Source organism: Adiantum capillus-veneris, chromosome 12 (assembly GCF_014529385.1).
Source record: "Adiantum capillus-veneris isolate H3 chromosome 12, ASM1452938v2, whole genome shotgun sequence".
In the NCBI taxonomy this organism is placed as follows: domain Eukaryota; kingdom Viridiplantae; phylum Streptophyta; class Polypodiopsida; order Polypodiales; family Pteridaceae; genus Adiantum; species Adiantum capillus-veneris.
This window is the reverse complement of record NC_140942.1, coordinates 90002802-90011447: the sequence shown is the minus strand read 5'-3', so window position 1 is coordinate 90011447 and position 8646 is coordinate 90002802. Positions and strand designations below refer to the sequence as shown.

The following is an 8646-nucleotide window of genomic DNA, read 5'->3' as shown; positions in this document are numbered from 1 at the left end:
TAGTGGCTACAATCTTCATTCCCAACTTAGATTGTATCCACTTGATGCTCCCAACAGGCGAGGGTTTATGCTGAGTTGGTCTAAACTCGGGGTTCCCTGTATCATAATGATACCAAGCTCAAAAGGTATTTGGTACAATGAAATCCGTAGACATCAACCTTTTCTTCTCTTCCTCATTATGCATGGTAGTGACAAGTCTTTGTACTTCCACTCCAGTTTGGAAATGCTCTTCCACCATAAGGTAAGAGAGTATATCCGCCCATATCCCTTGAGTCAATCATCTACACACACACCCCATCACTCAAGTTAGTTAGAATGATAAATCCAAGATTCAAACTCGATTATTATATCCTCAAAACAATATGTGTTATATCTAAATCAAATGTTTATAACCGGAGAAGACCAAAAAGATACATAGTGTTTCTAGGGAGATATCATAAATATGAAAGGGTCCAATGAACCAATTCTTGGTTCCCACAACTAAGGTTCTACCCCTATATTTCTTCACATCTCCGGTGTCAAAGTTTATCACTTCAACTTGTGCACTAAGAGTCACGTCTTTCTTTTCGTACCATTCTTTCCCCCGTGATACATCCTTGGGTGATAATCCAGTATAGCAGTTTACATGAGCATGCCGTTCGTTTATATCATTTCTGTAGAAGTATCTGCTTGAGTTTACTGCTATTGGTTGTGCTCGGACAAAGTCACTAATGCACCTTGGTTTCTCATAGTCATCAAAGATAATGGTAACATTGTGATGGTTGTATTTGATAATAGGTCCATAGACTCTATTGAACCAATCCTGGGGTACATAATAGAATTGGTTGCCACCATTTGACTTTCTTCCATACTCTGATTATGTCCTTCTCACAAAAGCCGTATCTTTGGTTTAGCACAAGGGCCTTCTTACTAAGTATGAGTTCACTACTCGGTATGTCCAAAAGAGAGCATAAGTTAAGGTAAAGAAAATATCCTTGCATTTTTACATCGCCTTCTTGGATCTTTTCCTTCACCCAAAGTTGTGGGTTGGTCATGAATCTATCAGGCACTTGTGTTCGATGTTCGGGCTGAGCTTCAACATATAACTCCCATCCTATGTAGGTGTTGGATATAAGGTAATCTTTAGTCCCCTTTGAAACTCGAGCCACTTCAATTCCCCAATGAAGACTAAATCCAATCGCATAATTGAAAAAGATTCTTTGTGCAAAATCGCTCGGGAGTTCAGCAAGACAATGAAGAAGATCCATCTAAAACAAGACGATGAGAGAGAAAACTTAGTACACATGTGAACCAAAACTGAGCCTATGCTTCTTTTATCAAAATTTAATTTTTATGATTTCATTATAATATTATGGGTGTCTTGGAGCTAATTCTCTAAATATTCTTTTAACTCTCATAACAGGGTATTCTCTCAGACCTCCCACGCAACAACGTGGTCTGTAATTATCCTCTAGCTTTTCTCTTCCTATGACGGTTTGCAAGAGCTTCAAACTTCTTAGCAACTTCAACAATCCTTAACATTTGGGAACGCATTTCCAAGTAGTATAACATGTCTTCTAGGCCTAGCCATATTCTAAGCTGAGGGAGTCTGAGGTTGGCAAACTAATCTCTTGGACTATCGTCAATATAGATGAAGAATTGACGAAAAGGTTCTTGGTGACGGGTAAGGTAACTACGATCCACACTCTTTCAACAAGTTGTGCTTCCTGGCATGCCAAAGAGTTTGGTCCCGATTTCTAAGTAAAAGAGTTCCCGTTCATCCTTGGACAATCGTGTCACCATATTGTTGAACACTATGGCCAAAACCTCATTCCCTTGGCTAAAGTATTCAGAAGTCACTCTGGGAGCCATTTGTTACTACAAAACAAACATTCAAAGATATTACAACGCCATTGTTTGAACACTTCAACCATAAATCAAACCAAACACTACCACTCAAGAAGACAAGTCAAACAAGTACCACCAAACAATGTCACTTATAGACGCATCATGAATACAATATCTTTTCTCAAACAACATCCATGAATCCGTGCATGATGCATAACTAACCCAACTAGCATCAGGCTTTAGGCTATTCCCATAACCTTAAGCATGGGCTCTGATACCAGGTGAGAGATACCCCTCCCCGGGGTCTATGCGTGAAATATACAATGAGACCCAAAAATTGGGGATCTTAAATATTACAATGAATTTTCGTGCTTCCCTCTACTTTATTTATGAAAAGTTTAGAGAACATTATTTAATTTTTTTTTAAAATGAAAGATTATTGAGATTAAAACATGAAACAATAGCTATGTAGATGGATAAACATGCAAATACGAAGTGGAAGCTCCATCTCAGAGTTATGCATGCTCCTTGATATGTAAAGCCTCAACATGCACCTCCACACTTTGCTATCATAAACTAGTCATTGTGATAGATGATCAAGGGCTAGGTTAGTTGGAATTGACTCTTAAATTCGTTGACTTGGTGTCTAATGATTGACTAAGTAGAGTTTACTAGGGGCAATGTCGAAATGCAGTTGGGGTGTCAAATTATCATGGTTGACAAATATATATATATATATATATATATATATATATATAATATTTATAGAGAGAGAGAGAGAGCAATGAATGGGCAACATGACAAAAAAATCTCATAGAATATCATATACAAAATGTTTATAATCATCTTCAAAAAGATCTCTACAAGTAGTTGGATCTAAATCTAAACCCATGGCTCCTAAATCAATAAAGAGAGAAATTGAATTGTCATTTATGGATCCATTGGCTTCATCATCTTTAAACTCGTCATCTTTCATCTCATCATCATCATCATGGCAATCATTTTTGCTGAGATTGGCGATGTATTTCCTGATTTCAAGATCTCCATGAAGCTACTCACTCGAAAACCTTTTGAGCATTGACCTCCGCCACACGGCATGATACTTTAATGTATCAAGCCATTTTATCCCCTCACGCTCGTCATTGTAATTTTGAATTAGCATTTAAACCTCCCAAGTAACCTTATAATCATTTTATTAAAGGGGTTATTTTATTACCTTAAGCATGTGAGTAAAGGGTTTTTTTTAATACCCCTTGAACGCACGTTATATGAATAGTTTCGTAAGGGTGCACCCCTCAAGTGATCGTTGTCCTACAATCTCCGATATCGTAATAGTTCCCAAGCTTAGCATGATGAATACTAACCTTGCTTGCACTCAAGCTACTAGCCATGAACATGACACCTCTAAGACGTTTGACATTATGTAACTTTTCTTCCCGGCATACCATTTATAATCATTGTCAATTACTAGGCTACCCAAGTTGCCTAGAAGATCTGGTTGTTGGGAACCTCCTTGCTCTTGTGACTATTGTATTTACTGGTTTTTCTTCTTGTAAACCCCAGTTTGAAATTGACAAATCTAAATTTTAAAAAGCTTTCTGCCAAGATGATGCGAACCTTCCTTGTACATTACTAATAGCTCAGTTTTATGTCTCTTGCACGTTTTCCTTTAAACATAAAGTGAAATCTGCCTTGCAATACATTGAATTAAATTTCTAAATATGTTAAACTTTTATAATTTTAAGGGCAAGGGTACCCATAAATAAAAATTAAAATTAAAATAAAATTCCTAAAATGTTCTTTCAAAACTCTTGGAATAGTGGATCCAATATTTTAGTTTTTATTGATGTATGGCCTATAAAGTCAACGGTTGTTGCCAAAAGCAGGTTGTAGTCCGCAACAGTTAAGTTCTTACTAATAGCCAGTTAGAGACCTACAAACCTTAAGCAAGACTTCCAAGTTAGGCAGTATTAATGTGTATTGATAAAAGCAAATAATTGAACCACTCTCTTTGATAGTCTATGTAGCAATTCTAGCAGGATCTTATTGGTCTTTTTACATAGTCATTTAATTAGTTATGATTTGTGACTTCTTATGGCATGATTTCCATGTTTTTTTTCCCCAATGAGTAAGTAGCATGATCTTCCTGAATCCTTCACCCATTTTTACAACTCTCGTCAGCATTGTATTTGAACTTGGTTACTAATTTTAATTGCAATAAGTTAAAAATTGTGTATGACCATATCTGCACACGCTCCTATTGTAAGGGTGGTTTGTGATAACCACTTTTTGCAAATTCATATAATTATTGCTATGATATACTACATGATCTTTTTGGGCCTCCTTCCATCTACCGAGGTTTTCAAATGTCATGAACTCATTTGTGGGGCTTAAAACTTATTGCACTTATAAAATTTTGAAGATTTCTTGAGTTTTTCCTCTTCAAATGGATCATTGTTATCTTTTACTAGTTGTTAATTACAGTAGCACTATGGACAACACCATTATCTTTATTAGGTTTACCACAACTTTACAAAAATACCAGTCTCTATCTTGACTGAACTTAACCAAATGATTTTGATAATGATTTTCATTTTTCTAACTTATTTATCATTCAAGATTCACAACAACCGATGCAGACCATAATGTGAGGCAGTCAGATGAGTCATCTCGTTGTTTTATTTTGCAAAATTATTTTAAAAGCTTGAGTGATAATATATTAGCCATGTTCTGTCAGATTCTATGATACCTTCCTTGCTTGTTATCAATCAAATCTACTTGGTTGAGTATACTAAATCTCTCATACAAGATTGTGCCCCTTGATGTGTTCACTAATACCATTCAAAGAGACAACACAACTCTCTCTACACGCACACACAGGTACATACGTTTTCAATTGCAACATACCCTCCAGGTATGTCTATCAAATACATCACTACTCTTTTCATATTTTGTTTGTCTGCATTGTCCTATACGCTATGAAATCAAACACTTCTCCCATCTTGGCTCCTACTTACATTGAATGAAATTTTTGTTGACATGATTTTTCATTAAGCTCTGTACCTACTCACATCAGCTAAGATATTTTGGATTTATGAGCAGCAGTTTGTAAGTACTTTGATATACTCCAAAGTGGTATCAAACACATATTAATTATTTTTCTTCTTTATGTCTTGTCTAGTCCATTGGTCACAAACACACAAATTTTCCGGTTTAGGCAGTGTGTAAATGCTCATCCTAGTGTAGATTCGCCGATTTAGGTAGCACCAATTGTACATGGAGATCCGCCAATTTAGGCAACACAAGTGCAAATCTGTCAATGATAAAATAAGACATTTAGTATTTCCAACAATATTAAGTGCAGATCCACCGATTTAGGTAGCACAAGTGCCAATTCACCAATTTAGGCAGCACGTCGGGTGTAGATTCGTTGATTTAGTCAACACCGATCACAAAATCATACTGCAGTGGCGGCTAGCCACTGCTGTCCCTAGCATGCTTTTGTTACCCGCGTACAAAAGAAAGATATTGGGATTTGGAATTGAATATGGTATATGATGATTTTTTGTCGTGACAGTATTATTATATTGAACTTGAGATTGATGAGAATTTATTTCTTGAATGATGAGTGTGACCAATAATATTCTGATTCATCAAGGTATGATATATACTGCTTATTCTAGTGGTATGGGACACTAGAATAGTTAGTTTGTGGATGACGGCATGCATAAGCAATGCTATTTAGTTTCATAAATTATTATTTTTACTATGTGATATTTTTGACACAATACTAATTACTATTTTTGGCAAGTATGGTTTGCAGATTCTTATCTTCGCACAACTGAGGACAGTTGCTATCTAATGGAGAGGTATGTAATGGAATTGATAATTACCTATTTATTATAGCTGACAGGTGGCAAAAGCATCAAGAGTCATTGGACTATGAAAAAGGATATACAATTTATGTACATTTTATGACTTAAGTGCTCTTTATGAGCTTTGGCCATTTATGATCGACCGACCAGTTTGTACTCATTTTGAGCATTCAAAAAATCTATAAGTAAATACGCGCAAGAGAGGAAAATGCTCCCTCTTGCACGGGGAGAGATTGCACCCAATGCCTATGTCTACTCTTCTCTTCTCTCCTCTCTCACCGTGCTAGTGTAGCACTCCGCTTTAGGAGGTGTGTTGCACATGCTCTCTCACTCTATCTCGCTCTCTGTCTCTCTCTGTTTGCATTTGGCTCGACTATGGATTTGTGTGAGTCATCAGGTATGTAGATTCATTTGTTTATGGTTAACAATGTGCTATTTGGGGTAATTTACAGGGCCAGTTCGCATCCATTTGTAGCAAAAATGGTCTTCCCCAAAGTGTTACGGGACTATGAACCAAAGTTTTGGTTGATAGATTGATGGGATATAGATGACCTATAAAAGAACAAAAGATTAATGAGGGACATTGGTATTATGCTACAAGCAAATAGTAGTAAATAAGGTTTACACTCACCTGCTCACAATTGCGTGGCAAAACTAAGTTGTCATACCTCCACGTGTGATACACACTAGATTCCACCATGTAGAGCCCATTCTCATGTTGTCTACACACATTTGCAAACCACTTGCACTTGAAGATGAAGGTATGAAAGGTTCTAAATTGACCTTTAGTATCCGTTCAATAGTCCCACAAAACCTGGCTTCATGACCATTTGTTGCCCATGACACCACAATCCATGGTGGTTTGATGTTCATCAATGTGGCGTGTGCCAAAGTGTCGCCCCTTTGACCACATACAATTAAAGGAAAGACACTACAAAATAAATAATTATGCACTCAATTACAAAGTTAAAATCAAGGAAACTGAGTACTATATTTTATATATATGAGTACTATATAGACCTTTGGCACACAACCTTGTGCATACTCCCACTCTTTGTCGGTGATGTCCTCTCTGCATGCCTTTGCTTTGGTCATTCTCTCATGGATCCACTTGGTAGTTATGAGATTTGGGAAACATGCAAGGTGTTGAGAAATTGGGGGTGCCCTCTTGGCTCCATGAGCTTGCTTCCGTGATTCCCTCTCTTGCAAACGCCTTGCCTTTGCTATTGTCCACAAATCCACCCACTTGGTCATAACCTTTGCATTGAGGATGCAAAAGTTGTTGACAACTAGACGTAGATCCATGTCCATGCTAGATAATTTCCCCTTTCCACTTGGTAGGTGTGAAGTCATCCTCGCATCCTCCTCATCTGACCACATGCAAGTCATTGAGGGATCAACTTGTGCCAAATGCTCTGAAATGTAAAAAAATGTCTCTTGCACAATCCATCCTTTGGCCATGCATGCCTCGGGCTTGGCCCGTAGTCGCACAAAATATTTGAGATTCTTTAAAAAAACTCTCTAGAAAGAACATCCATCGTGCATACGCTACTCCACATATAGCAATCTCCTCAACCACATGAACCAAGAGGTGGATTTGAATAAGAAGAATGGATCAAGGAAATGCTTCGTCAATGGCACACACAGGTTCCACAGCAAGCAACTGAGCAACAAGGAGAGCATCTATTTCAATATCTTTAGAGCTCACAAACCTACAAGATAACACACAAAAGTACACTAAGATAACACACTAGAAAAAATAGTGTATATTGAAAAGTTAGTTGAATAGAAATATGAGGTACCTTACTAACTCCCTGAGTTTGAAAATAGTCTCCCTCACTTTCTTGTCCCGGCACATGCACATACTCACCAACAAAACGAACTACATTATCAAAAGATTAAAATAACATATGATTTTAGTCTTGCATGCCATTCAATATCTATATTAAACAAGGGAGAAGATAGAGAAGAAAGTTAGAATTACGTGTAACATCTTGTGCCAATCATGGGTCTTCAACCTATATAATTGAGCACTTTCACCTTTCTTTGCTTTTGTGAAAGCTCCGTTTAATGACCTCATGTACCCCATGGGTGTGCAAATAGATGCAATGTAGCCCTTCACTTGATCTAGCTCAACTGGTTTAGAATCCATGGGGCTTTAGGAAGCACAATATTCCCATTTGGGGCTCGACACGGAGAGGCAGAGGTGGGGAGACGTTTTAAGGTCCTCAAATCCTCTCTAGCGCCTAAAGAGTCCTTTTTGCCTAAAATGTGATCCCATAGGGTGTGAGAAACATTCTTGAATATGTACATATGATCCAAGAGATGTTTCATTTCTAAGTCCTTCCATTATGGAAGCCTTAAAAATATGGAGTACCTTGACATACCTTTTGGTGAGTAGATGGAGGTGGTCACTATTGTAGTGCTCTTCCCCAATGGTTGCCCAATATGCCATTGTAAGCTTTAGAGGTGTCTTCCCATTTGATGGAGCCTTGTATATGCTATGACTTTGGGGCAAAAAATGATGTTTATTTGGACAGATTGCCTTGTGTAAGTCATTTGGACTCTCCGTTACCAATGATGGTCCCACATGTAGAACATGCATTGTGGCCCGATGTGGACAACCCTACACTCATATCACATCGTTAAAGAGGGAGATTCAAACTTCAAATGGTAAAAAGAGAGAAAATTGTACATAACATATCGAAAATCTCTCCAAGACCAGGATAATTGTGCATGGTCCACATAAGCATGCCCCTCATAGTGGCCTTTCTCCTCTCCTTTGGAAGTGAAACATCCACAATAGGGATGCCCTTCCACAACTCCTCCAACGCCTTGATGAGGGGTTTGAGGTAGACATCCATATTTGCCACTTTGTACTTCCTTGACACAAGCAAAGAGAGAAGCATATTTCCCTTCTTGGTAGTCTCCCATGGTGGAATAT

General features: G+C 37.7%; 1 pseudogene; it reads right to left on the bottom strand.

Moving 5' to 3' along the window:
* Positions 1-6123: 6123 nt before the first annotated feature.
* Positions 6124-7854, bottom strand: LOC147446105 (uncharacterized; annotated as a pseudogene).
* Between the last annotated feature and the right edge of the window lie 792 nt (positions 7855-8646).